A 14,674-nucleotide genomic window follows, 5' to 3' on the forward strand; every position below is an offset into this window, starting at 1 on the left:
CACCGAGTCGGGGGGCATCAAATGTAGCGCGTGCCCATTACACAGTCTCTCCAAACACTACGCAAGAGACGATGGGTATTTTTGATGGACAGAGGGAAATTACGCATATGCAATTGCATTGTGCTGCAGGCTTTGCCCATATATTATAGAGGCTAAAGCATGAGAACCACTTATTGGACCACCCTTGATGGTCCGATAGTTATTGTCACATTAAATAAGCTTCAGCTACCATATCTGGAATTTATTGCACTGCAGACGTGACGGATACATTTCCCTGCGCTTCTAGATCTGATCTTTGCTCCCAACGATCTGTTAATAAGAAGAGTGCGACACGATTACTACACATGGCCGACAGAGCACACATGGTGGCCTGTTAATTAGAGAGGAACAGCGATATGAGAATGATTAAGGCAAGGCAGCAAGCCACCTTGAGGCGTGATTAGCCTTTCCATGCCATTAAACGTTAATCTCACTGGCTGCTAGTGAGCAGAATGTCTCAAGTTACGCATGGTGGGTCACCACTAAGGGAAACCATTAACATCTGATGAGGAACCATTAGGGGTTTGACAACTGTACAGCAACAGTGTCAGGAATTCTGTGGCAGTGATGAACATTCAACTAGCAATTATGGGTTTTGAAAAGCTGGCTGCTCATTACGTGTTCTGACCAGCTAGCCCCGTTCTGACAAACCACCTCCAATAAACCGAGAAGAAACTCCTGTTCATCGGTTACATTCCTGCTGCCTTTATCGAGGCGTGTGATGCAAAAGCCTCTAATTGGAAATGTTAGTCCCCACCTGGGGGACGATAAACATATCTGCAATTAAAGCAGAAAAACAAGAGCAATTTAAAATGCTCTCTGGAGTTATAGTGTTGTAGCACTGCAAACCAATGAGAAGACATAAACACTACAATCCAGGAAAAAAAATACTGAAAATAAAGCTCACTAGATTCAATGAATAGGACCAAATCACGTGACTGGAGCAGTCACCCTTTCACCTACTGATATCTAGATTGTAATTCAGACCGTTATCTGGAGTGCCATGCTGCTCGGCTGCTCAGCAAGGTCAAAATCAGACAGGACGCCATGTCGCCCTGTTCTAAAAACACACCACTACTGAGTGGCATGTTCAATAAATGTCCCATTTCTCCACACACCTGTTTCAGTTCCAGTATCTGGAATGTATTGTGTCAAGCAGGTGAAAATTCCCCATTTGAGGCAGCAACCACCAGAACTGATTTGTTCTCCCACAGTTATTAAGGTGAATACGAAAATACGGTTAACTTCATTACTATCCATGGCAAGTCTAGCTGTGACTCACTTTGTATCTCTCATCAACTGAATCCTTATCACTTTAAGTGTAATTTTAAGAATTGCGAGCAACAAACCACTAGGTTCTAATCCTTTGTGTATGAGAAGAATATGTCTGAATGAAGCTGGCATACGCATGGGGTGACTCGGCACGCCGTTATATGAGAGGAGAGGAGGCATGAAACCCTCTAAAGCACGAGTGGGACACGTGCTTGTCGGCTCGCGTGGGTGCGAGGTAGCAGTGACACTGGGAAGAAAGGATCTCGGCACCTTGCTTCGCTCAGCAGAGCCCGTGTCTGTATCTAGAGAGGCACCAATGAGAGCTGGCGCCCTGTATGACCTCAGACCGCTCCAAGGGCTTCCCAGGCAACATGTGTCTTTATTAGCGGATGAAATGTCACCAGACTCTGGAGGATATGGAACAGGCTGGCTGGCTCTCTGCTGCAGCTCTTCCACCCCTCACTCTGAAAAGGCTTTACCTGTGGCGGGCTCGAAAGCACAGTGGCTTTGATTTGCAGAGTCGAGTCGCGTCATGCTTGGGGTATTTGTCTAATCATGTATGATGTTGCTCATCAAAAGAAATAAACAAAGAAACTCTACAACAATACACATACCACACAACACTGTGTTGTACACAACACAGGCCTATTCTGGGAATTATACACAATACAATCATGTCTGGGTAGTAATGGCTGCCTAGGCACAGAGACTGTGGGATCCCTATAGTATCCATGTCTATGTGTGCAGCATACATTTTGTCAAGTAGGCCGAAAAGTTAATTAATTCTCTATCAGAATTTGTGGTAAAACAAATTTGTATCCAATTATCCAGAATTTAGCTAGCTAGTTAAGTTATGAAGCTTCTAGCTATCTTACGCTACGTTAGTTTGCTCTAGATTAGCTCGCTAGGTTAGCTGGTTGCCTAACAAAGTACTTGCTCTTAATGGCTTATGGCTAAATGGCTTATGCTCACACCATTAGTCACTTTCTGGAAGGGGTATGTGGAGAACAACATTGTAATCAAAATTTTACATTAATCAAGGTTTTGCATTAACATTTAAACACCAGCCTCTGTGGCCAACTTTGACTGACAAGTTCTTACAAAAGAGAGGTTGATTCCGACTGAAACAGAGCTGGGATAAGAATGTTAGCTAGCTTTAGCTAGCTGGCGGACAATATCGACTATCTTAACCTGCCTGGATTCTGTTTCTGAAGGTGGCTTTAGCTAAAATTCTTGTGACTCAGAGTTAGAGGAAACCTGGGCGTCTCGGTTTCACAAAGTGGAGTTCAGCGAAACTCCCAGTCAGTTACTACGACAACCTGGCAGTTACTCTACCTCTAGCTGAAACCTGCAGACTGAAGGAATGGTCCTTTTCTACAAGAGCCGGTTGACACCGAAGCACTCAGGATTCTCCGTCAGGAGAATCCCGGCTTGGATGTTTTATCTTGCCTTAATAATTATCTGTTGGAGCGTTACCGTTTTCCACCCCCTGCACATTCGATTATTTATCTGCACAATAATCTGATTTTTCATATTGCTCATATTACACATTGTGGATATTTGATTATTCTTTGGGTTGCACTTTGTTTTTGCCACTTGGAGTTTTCTATATAAAATTGGTGACGAGTATATTTCCAAGGCAACCATCTGTCGGCCTGTCAGAAGTGTTGCTCTTGCACAGAGACGTTTATTACATTGCTTTGTGGTGTTCCCAATCACAGACCCACAAGGCTCATCAAAGTGTAAATCCACAGAACTGCAGGTATCAGTCTAAGCAATAATGAATTTACTTAGCATGAAGCTTTACCACTTGAACCACTAATCAGTTCTTTCTACTAATCAGTTCATATATCTTATATATTCAGTAAATGAAGAAGATTATGTGCATTAATGTGCAGGTAAATAGTAGTCTTTAACATTAAAGATAGACTACTTCACAATACAGCTACTGCAGCTATATATATATATATATATATATATATATATATATATATGAGATTTATTGAAGATTTATTGAAGCTCATGGCTAAGATGGACAGACTACCAGGATCAAGTGCCTGAAAGGCTGTAAGTTGTGAATGCAGCATTATGTGACTATCACTGAGACCAACCAGCTGATATATGCCACAGCAACAGTGATACTTGAGATGCCTGGCTATGAGATGAACATCATCAAGGAGCAGAATCCTCCATGGAGAAGGAGGTTGGAGGCCAAGATAAGGGCAACATGGAGAGAAGTCAGCCAGCTATCAGAACTGTAGAAAGGTGTGATGAAGGTACCTGAGAAAGATAACAAGCTGTCCATGCCTGAGGCCTTGGAGACTGCCAAGCAAGAATAACATCTCTGGCTGCCCGTCTGAAGAGGTACATGAGAGACGTTGAAGCCAGGAGAATAAACAGGATGTTCTCCCATGAGCCATTCAAAGTGTACTGTCAGTGGCAGGGCAACAGCATAAGAACAGACCCACAAAAGCTGGAGGAATGACATATGGGAGGAGGAGGTATTACTCCAGTTCCAAGGAATCGCTTCAGTTCCAAGGTCAAAGTTGGATACACCTCCAAAGGTGGTGAAGAATGACTGTGCTAAGATTCTGTGGGACTTCCAGATGAAGACAGTCAAAATGGTAATGGATAATCAACCGGACATAATAGTGGTGGATAAACAGTGGAAGAGGGAACAATCGTGATCGTGGATTGCAGCAAGAAGCAGGAGCGGCACTACCAACCTGTGAGGATCAGTGGAACCACGGTGGAGAGAGTAGATAGTTTCAGGTACCTTTGTGTTCACATCTCGCAGGACCTGTCCTGGTCCCGCCATACCAACTCCCTGGCAAAGAAGGCTCGTCAGCATCTTTACCACCTCAGACGCCTAAGAGACTTCACACTGCCCTCCAAGGTACTGCGAAACTTCTACACCTGCACTATCGAGAGCATCCTCACGGGAAACATCACAGTCTGTTTGGGAACAGCACCAAGCAGGACAGACAAGCACTCCAAAGGGTAGTGCGTTCAGCAGAGCGCATCACTCACACGGAACTTCCTGACCTGCAGACCATCTACTACAAGCGGTGCCAGACCAAGGCCAGGAGGATTGTGAAGGACCCCACCCATCCCAACAATAGGCTCTTCTCTCTGTTGAGGTCAGGGAGGCGCTTCCGCTCCCTGAAGACCAAGACAGAGAGGCTGAAGAGGAGCTTCTTCCCACAGGCCATTCGGGCCCTGAATCAGGGAAACTGATAAACTGTGGGGACCACCACCACCATGTAACATAACTGTATATCTGTACATCTGTATATATAGATTTATACTCAATTACCTTGTTACACAACAACTGCAGATATGTTATTATACAAAATGGATCTGTACATTCTGTAGATTGTGTACATATATACCCAACCATATTACACCTGCACTGTACATTCTGTAGATTGTGTACATATATACCCAACCATATACATTGTGCATTGTGTATATAATCATAATATACATATATTGTACATACATTGTTAATATATTTTGTACATACATAGAATATATATATTTATCTTGCATATATATATTTTTCTCTATGCACCCCTGTTTTCTCTTCCTCAGTTTGGACAGAGCACTCTCCACCATTTCACTTATACTGTGTATGACTGTGTATGTGACGAATAAACCGAACTTGAACTTGAACTTGAACTTGAAGGACCAAGGCACATGAAAGCTTGAGAAGAACCAAGAGCTGAGAGATGAGCTGGAAAACATCTGGAGGGTGAAAGGAACAGTGGCGGCTGTGACCCCCAAACTGGGAGAACGACTCCAGCAGATCCCAGGAACAACTCCCGAGATCTCCGTCCAGAAGAGTGCAGTCCTGGGAACAGCTAAGGTACTACACAGGACCCTCAAGCTCCCAGGCTTCTGGTAGAGTATCCGAGCTTGAAGGGAAAAAAAGGCCACCTGGAGGTTGAGTGAGGAATCATTATTAGTTTTCAAATCTGAAGAACATTCTAGGTGAGTAATTGCAGTGTACTGTAGTAAGACATTTGTCATGTCCAGTAAACACCTTTGGACAATCAGAATTAAGGATTTGTCATTTCCAGTGGCAAGGCATTTTAATACTAATGGGCATAATGTGTGTGTGTTTGAGAATGTGTGTGTGTGTGTGTGTGTGTAAAATAATCAACATTTTGTTTCCCCTATCGCAATTGAAAATTTAACCTGTGTCCTCATATTATTATAGTCCCATGGTTCCCTGGTGGTTGACAGCTCTATTTGCTGACCCCTTACCCTGATCCTGAGCCTAGCCCACAGGACCGTTCTAACTTGGCTCACTACAGGACATAAGCCAGGGAGATGATGACCATTGAACTCACTGCTGGACTCGAGCCAGGGTAGAGATGACCATTGGACTCACCGCAGGACCTGAGCGAGGGTAGAGGTGACCATTGGACCCACTGCTGGACTCGAGCCAGGGTAAAGGTGACCACTGGGATGCTAAAAGACCAGTTCCAGTGCCTTTGTAGGCGCAGTATCACCCCAGAAAGGGCATGGGTGAGTCGCCACAACATTGCCACAATTAGAAGAACAGCATCCTACTCAAGTTGTGAATGAGGCTGATAATGAACATGACCACGCCAGTGACACAAGAGATACAAGAGCAGTTTGTGAAAATTTGTCCTTATAAAACTTCACTAACTACATAAATATATCACGCCAAACGTGGCCCCTGAATCCTGCTCATGGGAAGACGAACAACATCACAGTTGCTTATAATGAAATTATACATTACTTGCTTGAACTATATTTTTAAATTTCATCTTCATTTGCTGCCAAGTACGCTTTGTGCCTGTTGGGTGCGCACACACTGACACACAGACACACACACACACACACACACACACACACACACACACACACACACACACACAGCATCTACATTACATTTTACTGCAGAGATAATTGGGGTCAGTTCTTCATGGCACACACCTTATCTGCATTATCTAAATTTAGGCGTGATAATGACCCTCGTGAGATTGTGAAACAACATGTTGGTTAACAGATGACAACATGACACACGAGATAAAACTTCTCTGTTTTTCCAGTTCATACTCACACACACTGACTCTGTTATCAGCTTTGTGCCACACCAGCTCACTTTCCTTTTGCTCCTGTGACTGTGTTGCTTTTGTTCTTAAACAAATGCTCATATTCTGCATAAGCAGTCATTAATATTTTCGACTCCACTGGGGCAACATAGAAGCACCAAACCTTTTTTTCCCTGCTGTTGCCATGGTGAATCATGTGTTCCACTGATGAGGGCTTTTTATCTACTCATGCCTGTGCTTTACTCAGGGTTAACTTAACTGTTCTGTTAAACCTGCTTTCTGAAATAGGGCCCTGGTGATTTGGTCAGATGATAGTACACTGGCCACTCTGTGGGGTCATTATTCCACACTGATTTTCACTGATTTTCTATTTACTCCCTTTTAAACTTTGCGGAATGTTTTCCCCCACACAACGGCTGTGGATGGCCCTCCAATAACACAGTGCTCTCTGTCTCTATACATTATGTTTCTACCCTGTTTGCATTTGGTGCTTGTTTTTCATGGATATGGTATTTCTTTCATTTTACTTTATACACAATATTTAAATGGTGCCTTGATTAAATTTTTTTTTTTGCATGTAGTTGACAATAAATTGCATATTAATGGAGAAACTTCAATCATTGATGTCAAATTTAACATCATTATTCTCATCCTTAACAGATGTTAAAATCCTGTTCACACTATTTATAATCCAGGGGATGTAGAGATCCTGGATTACAAGTAACCTTTTCAAGATATGCCTTGTTCTCAAATGAGTGCTTCACAGTTTACAGCGAGTGTAGTATATTTGGCAAAATCTAATAGATAAGAGAATACAGAAGTGTGGCAGCTTGTTGGTGGCCATACTGGCTGGCACTGCAGGTGACCAGTGTTCCAAAACTCTTTGGTGGTTAATGGGTTAAAGAGTAATCCAAAAGTACGAGGAAGTAATCAGATTATGTTAATTTAATATAGTAATATAGTACAATGGATTAGGTTACCAACACATATGAATAGGTAATCAGCAATCTGTAATGGAATACATTTTAAAAATCCCCCCTCTCAAAATGTACAGTTTACATGTACAGTACATGGACAGTATTGCTATTGATTCACTGTTGTGTGTGTACAATGTACAGACATAAGTGCAGGTGTCCAGGAAAGAAAGATTCAGGTTCAAGAGTTCAAGTTCACTGGATGGCTGGAGGTTAAATGAATGATGAGGAGGCAGATCTTTGCTGCTGATTAACCAGACGTTTGGCACTAGGGTGGGACGTCTTCGGGGCGGTGCCGCTTTTGGTACGAATAGATTTAAAGCGCTTGGCAGGGGGAAGTGTCTAGAGGGTTGGGGTCTGCAACAATCTCGGGAACCCAATTTAGTATTCTAGAATTGTAGAGATCATTAGGGGCTGACGGGGTCCTGCTAAAATTTGTCCTTGGGCAGAGCCCTAGTGTGTAATCATGGATGATGTAATGAGGCTTTCAGTCATGGCTCTGGAGAACCGCATCGGCACGGTCTGTTAGATGGGAATGTGGTTGTTCATTTGGCGCTGAAAACATGTGTCGCCGTGTTTTATTTGTAATAATTTGTGACATTTGCTTACATCAACTGAGGGTGTTAGTAATGGTGGCTCCTAAAAATTCAAAGGAGTCAATCACAAGAACAGTGCAGTTACATTTTACTTATTTATGTATTTTTGTTTGTCAAGCCAGTAATCATATGTATAGCTGCCTGGTGACATCCAAATACTTCGAGAGATGCTCCACTTTTCTCCTATGTGCTCTCATAATTTCCAGAGATTACTCCTATGATAGGTTTCCACTCTTTGACCAAAGGATGCAACAGGGCTGGACAGAAAGTGAGCCAGTTGGTATACAACAAGTAAAAAGCACCCAGACATGCGAAGCCGATGCCCTGAAGTCAGTCCATTTGCATTCTGGCTGTCAGATCGTTGTGGATCTGTTTGCAGATGTAGCGTTCCACGTCCGTTACTGACAGTCTGTTTAGCACTCCGTCAGGGAGGATGGAACACCATCCTGGCATATGTGCCAGTATAGTCCAGATGCCACAAGATGAAAGGAAGGCTTGTGTTTACAGCATCAGAGACCGATATGTTTGCTCTGTAGGCAAACTGGAAGGGGTCCAGGGGAGAAGCAGGGACTAACGTGAGATATGAGAGGATCAGGCTTTCAAATGCTTTCATTACCACAGATGTACATGCAAAAGCCAGTAATAAATGCAACCATTGGTAAATATGGATTGGTTTGTCGATTTTCTTTGTAACTGGGACAATAATGGATGAAAAATTCAGGGACAATCCACTAAGATTAACTGAAGATCTAAACACTGGAATCAGATGTACTGTGCAATGTTTTAGTATAAAAGGTGAAACGTGGTGATTCAGACCTATTGAACCATCCACTGAATCATGTGAATTGCCAGATGAGTCAACGTGATGAATCTACTGGCCACACCTGATGAGAAGGTGCAGAAGGTCCTAAGATTGTTAATTAGATTTGAGTCAGTGTTGGATGGTGGGAAGAGAGGTCTCTTTTCGTAGTTATGGAACAAACAGCTGTTCGTTTTGTCTTCTTGTTTTTTTTTTAAATCTCTTCACTGGTCTTACTGCATTAGGATTGCTCCTTACTGATGTATATTCTGACGTCATCACTTTTATCAGTGGATTCCTTAGCTAAGCAAGCTTTTCCCCAAAAAGCCATAGTTTTACAATTTTTGAACAGTACAGTCATTTAGTGGCAACCCAGCTGTGCTCGCAGAAATGTGTGTATGGTTTCTCAGCATCTGTAAGCATGCTGATGTTGGCACATTGTCTCCTGCAGAAGTCCCACTCAATTAAGTCAGGACAGCGTTAGAGTACCTCTACTTCAACATGAACTGTTTTCCTAATTGGCTTTGGAGATTTCAGTTTTTTGCTTACTTGTAGGTAATAACCATACCACTGCCTGTTCTGAGTTCCCTGAGGGGGTCCTAGGAACAGCACAGTGCACCTCTTTTATTGTGCTGTAACAATTATCCAACGTTTTTCTTTCCGTAGTAGGACATTTGATTAAGTGTTTTGTATTTTGGAGGAATTGTGTTTTGTTGTAGGGGTTCTTCTAGGTTTATTGACCAACAGTGTACAAGCCCTAATTGGGGAAATTCATTAAATGACCAAGGAAAAAAATGACTGACATAGATACGGTGTGTAATTAAGGAATAAGAATCATATTATATGACATTCTGTTCAGGTCTCAGGTCTCTCAGTTCTTAGTCCGTTAAAAGTTGGTGGGTGGGGCATCTAAAGGTTTAACATTCCTTAAGGGTCAGGTGGTCTGAAGAACTCAGAAAATAAATAGAATGGCAAAACCCAAATCCTGGCAGCAAGAAAAGTTATGCTTTGCTGGTTTAATTTACATAATGCGATATTTCCTACTGAAGCCACTATTTAGACCGTCATTTGACAAGCAACTCAGTGCACTTGTCAGTGCTGGAAATAAGATGCCAGGACACACATCCACCACTAACTGTAGTGGAGTCCTCGTCACAGGTTTGGCATTTCCATTTTACAGAAGAATCCAGGACTATTTCGGCTTGTTGTACTTTACCCATTGGTGGAGATCGTTAATAACTGCAGCTGTCAGGATGATGAGACATGAGCGCTAGCAAGCCCATGGCAGAGAGGCTGGCATCTTTGCACACACAGGCCTACATCTGCAGAACAGTCATGGATGCATGCATGTATGCAGTCACGAATGCAGTCATAAGCAGATCAAAAAAAGCTATCAATACAAATACAAATACAAATGAAGGGAAGCAGGGGGTGGGGGGATGGATCGAGATAGGGAGGAATTCTGGCCACACCTGACCAGATTTGTGAGCTTCGTTCACTGAATGGACTTGCCTTAACTTCCCATTACTTCCTGGCCAACTGTTGTGGTAGGAACCAGTGAGGAAGAAGAAAGACCTGGGGTGGAGGAAAAAAGAATAATAGCACCTGCCGTGAGGGATAGGAAATGCGTCCATTACAACACACGGGGAAGAAATACAGTTTTAATAAACTCCCCTTCCAACTAATCAGATTTTCTTTAATAAAAAAAGGATGGGGTGGGGTATTTATGACTGGTGGGTAGGAAGCATAAAGCCCTACTGAGCACTGTGTCTGCTGTAGCTGTCACAGACAGCTCTGTAGCTCAGGGCTATTGGAACAAAGCTTCATTCTTCCACCATGATGAAATATAGAGCACACAGTGTTGCATTTTTGATCATCAAAGCATGCAAAGAAGGCAACTTTAGTATTTTGTTTTTGTGAGGCAGCCTCACTGTAGTTTTGGCATCTAAATTCAAATGCAAGACGGACAGCAGAAGTTGGCGCCAGCACGATTTAAATCGTTAACTACTCTGTATAATTGCAGCGGGACAGTGGGTTATAAAGGAAGAGAGATTTCAGTGTGCCGAGATGGATTTCATTTGAGAAGATCGTTGAGAAAACTGAGCGCCCCCAGCACGCACAGATTACCCCTCCATTCCCTCCCTCTCCCGCTGAAACCATTACTGAAGTTGTACTGAAGTGTGTTATTGATGGTGCAGCTCATCACATTTGTCTAAATGCTCTAAATCTTCAGAGACCGCCATTACGAAATTGGTTGCGGCCACTCCTGCGAGATAAGGAACGTGATGCGGTTTCCCCACGCGGCTCTTTACGCCAGGCGCGTATCGCGGCCATCTCAGCGGGTGAACTGCCCCAGCTTTACTGTCATAATATTGGGTTTATGAGCCATGGTCGACCCGTAAGCACGGCCCAAGGTGCTACCCTCTGCCCTGGCTAAAACAGGTCCTTTGATCGATGGCCAAATTAAAAAGGGGGGAAATTAGCTGCAATAGAATTGGCAGTTACAGTCACACAGAACCCAGCACTGGGTTCTCCTAAGCACCCCGACAGGGGAGGCAGATATGTGATGGACAGAAGGTGTCATCTAATGCCCAGGTTATGGGAACAGCATGGGAATGCAAAAGGTCTTTGACAATGTTAGAGTTATACACAATAAAGTTATTTCTGAAGCTTCATACCGCCTGGCCGCAGTCACTGGACCTATGATCCGCAAGGTGAAAACGGAAGGCATGAGCCTACAGCAGTGGTTGAGTTCTTGGGGCACTTTTTGGTGTGATCTGAATGCTATGCATTACATGCACAAGGTCTGCATGACCGGCAGATCCAGTTTCACTGAGAAGGGTGAGAAGGTCTAGGCTGAACTTGAATTGCGATCAGAATCAGGCCGAAGTACATTTATACGTATGAGATGAAATTAGTTTACGTTAAGTCAAATAGTTCCAAGACAAGCTTGCATGGACTATAGCATCACATGGTAAAAGCCAGAGAACACTAATAAAAAACATTAAAAAGCAGAACGAGTGTTCTAATAACACCCCCACTTTCAAAACATCATTGTTGTAAATCTAAATGTCTCCTCTGGTTTGGAGACTCCAGTTCCTCTTTTCCTGGTCCACAAGAGCTCCAGCTCTGTTTTTTTTTTTTTTTTTTTTGGTCCTTTGTTTTGTTTTGTTTATGGATTCGTTCAGTAACATTTATGCTGCTAGGTTTTCTGAGATACTTTGAGAAGTCTTGCTGATGCAAGCATTACTGAGTTTCTACTTTTTCCAAGTTCCTGCTGAGCCTGTTTGTGAGATTGCCTACCTTTTCCTGTTTTCTGAATTCACATTAACATGTTCTGCTTGCATCCTAGACCATCCTGCCTTTTCTACCTGATCACTGTAAAGTCCCTAATAAATCTACTCTGAGCTGGCATCCTGTTGCTCATACCACCACGACTCTGCAATTGCAGACTACAAACAATCAATAAATCTATAGATTCCTGCTGGGCAGACTAATGGGTTTACATATGTATTTCAAACTCATTGTATCTATCAATGAAATGGTCTGTGTGATGTCCCTTTGAGTCGTATATGAGGTATGGCTAACAGTGAGGTATCATGGAGCTTTTGTTACAAAACCTATTAGTGTGAGACAACACAGTGAAGGAGGGCTAAAGCCGAAAAGGCTTGGAGGTGGTGTGGGGGTGGAGGTGGTGTGCGGGTGGAGGTGGGTGGGGGTGGGTGGGGGTGGGTGGGGGGAGAAGCATTAAATCAGATCATGTGGGAATCTTTGAAGGGTCTCTACTGAAAACTGACCTGAGCAGGTCGAGGAAGGATGAGCTCAGGGAGCTTGTCAGTGCCATAACACCATCAAAAAAACAAAAAACAAAAATCAATACTGTGGAGGTATTTGGTGTCATTACAACCAGTGTGCAAAAAGTGATTGGTGCAAAACAATTGTTGGTGGAGGTCATTTGAATGTTGTGTGAAATGCAAAGGGGGATTTACAGGCTAATATCTTTCACCATCGAGACATATGACAGAAGCAAAGCACTATTGGCTGGTAGATCTCAGCTTGTTAAACAACAGAGAATGACATGATTGTGGTGGGGAGGCAGGGAACAATCCCAGGGAGAGACTCTGGGGAGATCGGTGCTGTGCGGTTTGTCATGTCCCAGATGGTCTGTAAGTTGTGCTGTTGTTGTGTACCTGAGAAATGCTGTCAAAATTAATATAGTATGACACGTCGCCAGTGCATGACAGATATTCGACAGCAATAACAGTACATAGACCAAGGGACACTTATAACCAAGAGATACTTTTTATCATGATGTGCACTGGAAAAGAAAACACTGAATGGCTTAAGTAGATTATTTTGCAAATAACTGCTTCACAGCTCATCTGGTACTCTCAGGACTGACAGGATCCTGCTCCTTCCTTGTGTCTGATGTACTGCTGATGTAATGCTGATGTACTTGTGATGTAATGTTTTGGTTACAAAATGAAAATGCATGCAAGTGCTTAGCCGTCACTGAGCACATTAATTATTGAACTATGTATATTAACGCGGTGAACGACTGAGCGTAAAAGATTACAATATACCCACGACGGCTGCAAGCTCTCTTGTTAAACGTGCCGTGGAGGAGAGTGATGTGCTGTCTGCTGCCCGAGAAACACATCTGACAAGCGATTTTCTGCATTACGGAATACTATATTAAGCGTCTCTCAGAGACTCCAGAGGATTCCCATGGTCTATATGACAACAATGAGTCTAAACGCAAGTGTGGTTTCTGCGGGGTGGTGCCTGACCTGCTGCTTCAGACTTGCATCTTTGTGGTAGCTGTTGGAGTAGGAATGGGCACTTTCGACTGTTCAGAGAGTCCCTGCTTGAATTCAGCCTCCATTACTGCCACTTCTGAAGAGCAATCCCCACTATCTAATTTGAACAGATTCAGGCTAGATTTGCAGAGCTCTAGCAATGCTTGCATGGAATGAGAAGTCGAGCTGCAAGCACCCAAGTATTCCCAGGCAAAATGCAGCAGCGTGATTAGAAATCACAAATGCTTACGTGTCCGTACAGTGAATGATGTCAGACACATGAGAATGACATGGAGTTTGCTGGTTATTATTTTCATAGATTGTGAAATATATTAGTGTAATTCAGCGGAAAAACACTTTAGTCTGAAAAAAATAATTATTACGCTGGCTGATCTTAGCAATGAATTACTACAGATGATAAAAGATTACAAATGCACAAACAGCAAAACAAAAACAGCACAGTGTAGTTGAGCAATATTTATTCCTGCCATGTTTTGAACATCTGAGGGGGTACATCTGTTGAACATGCTACCAGAATCATCTCATCTTGACCAAGGTGACACTCTGGGTTGAAGTTAGACCCTGTTACACCTTCTTTATTCCTTAAAACAATTATGACATCCAATAAATCACAGAAAGAAACAAAGAGTATTAGAAGTAATTTCCAAACAGATGTGCTGAATCAGTGAATTACTGTTTTAGAATTTTATGGGCTTACAGCATCAGACCGTAGAGCATGTATTGTCACTGCCAGGCACCTTCTATCAGATTCATGGCTGATTGATTTCTGATCACAAGGCTACTGCTGTCTGGATATTGTTTACATTAATCAATAAAGCAGGGGCACTGATGTAGTGTAGTGGGTTACATACGTCAGTGTAACACACTATAAGAGACAGAAGAGATGTAGGGGGTGAAGGCAACTGTGGTCCCCATGGTAATCGGAGCACTAGGGGCAGTAATCCCCAAACTGGGAGTACGGCTCCAACAGATCCCAGGAACAACATCCAAGACCTCCGTCCAGAAGAGTGCAGTCTTAGTAACAGCTAAGGTACCACACAGGACTGTCAAGCTCCCAGACCCCGAGCCTGAAGGGAAAAAAAAGAGT

Source organism: Electrophorus electricus, chromosome 19 (genome assembly GCF_041902795.1).
Source record: "Electrophorus electricus isolate QZ-2024a chromosome 19, ASM4190279v1, whole genome shotgun sequence".
Lineage (NCBI taxonomy): Eukaryota > Metazoa > Chordata > Actinopteri > Gymnotiformes > Gymnotidae > Electrophorus > Electrophorus electricus.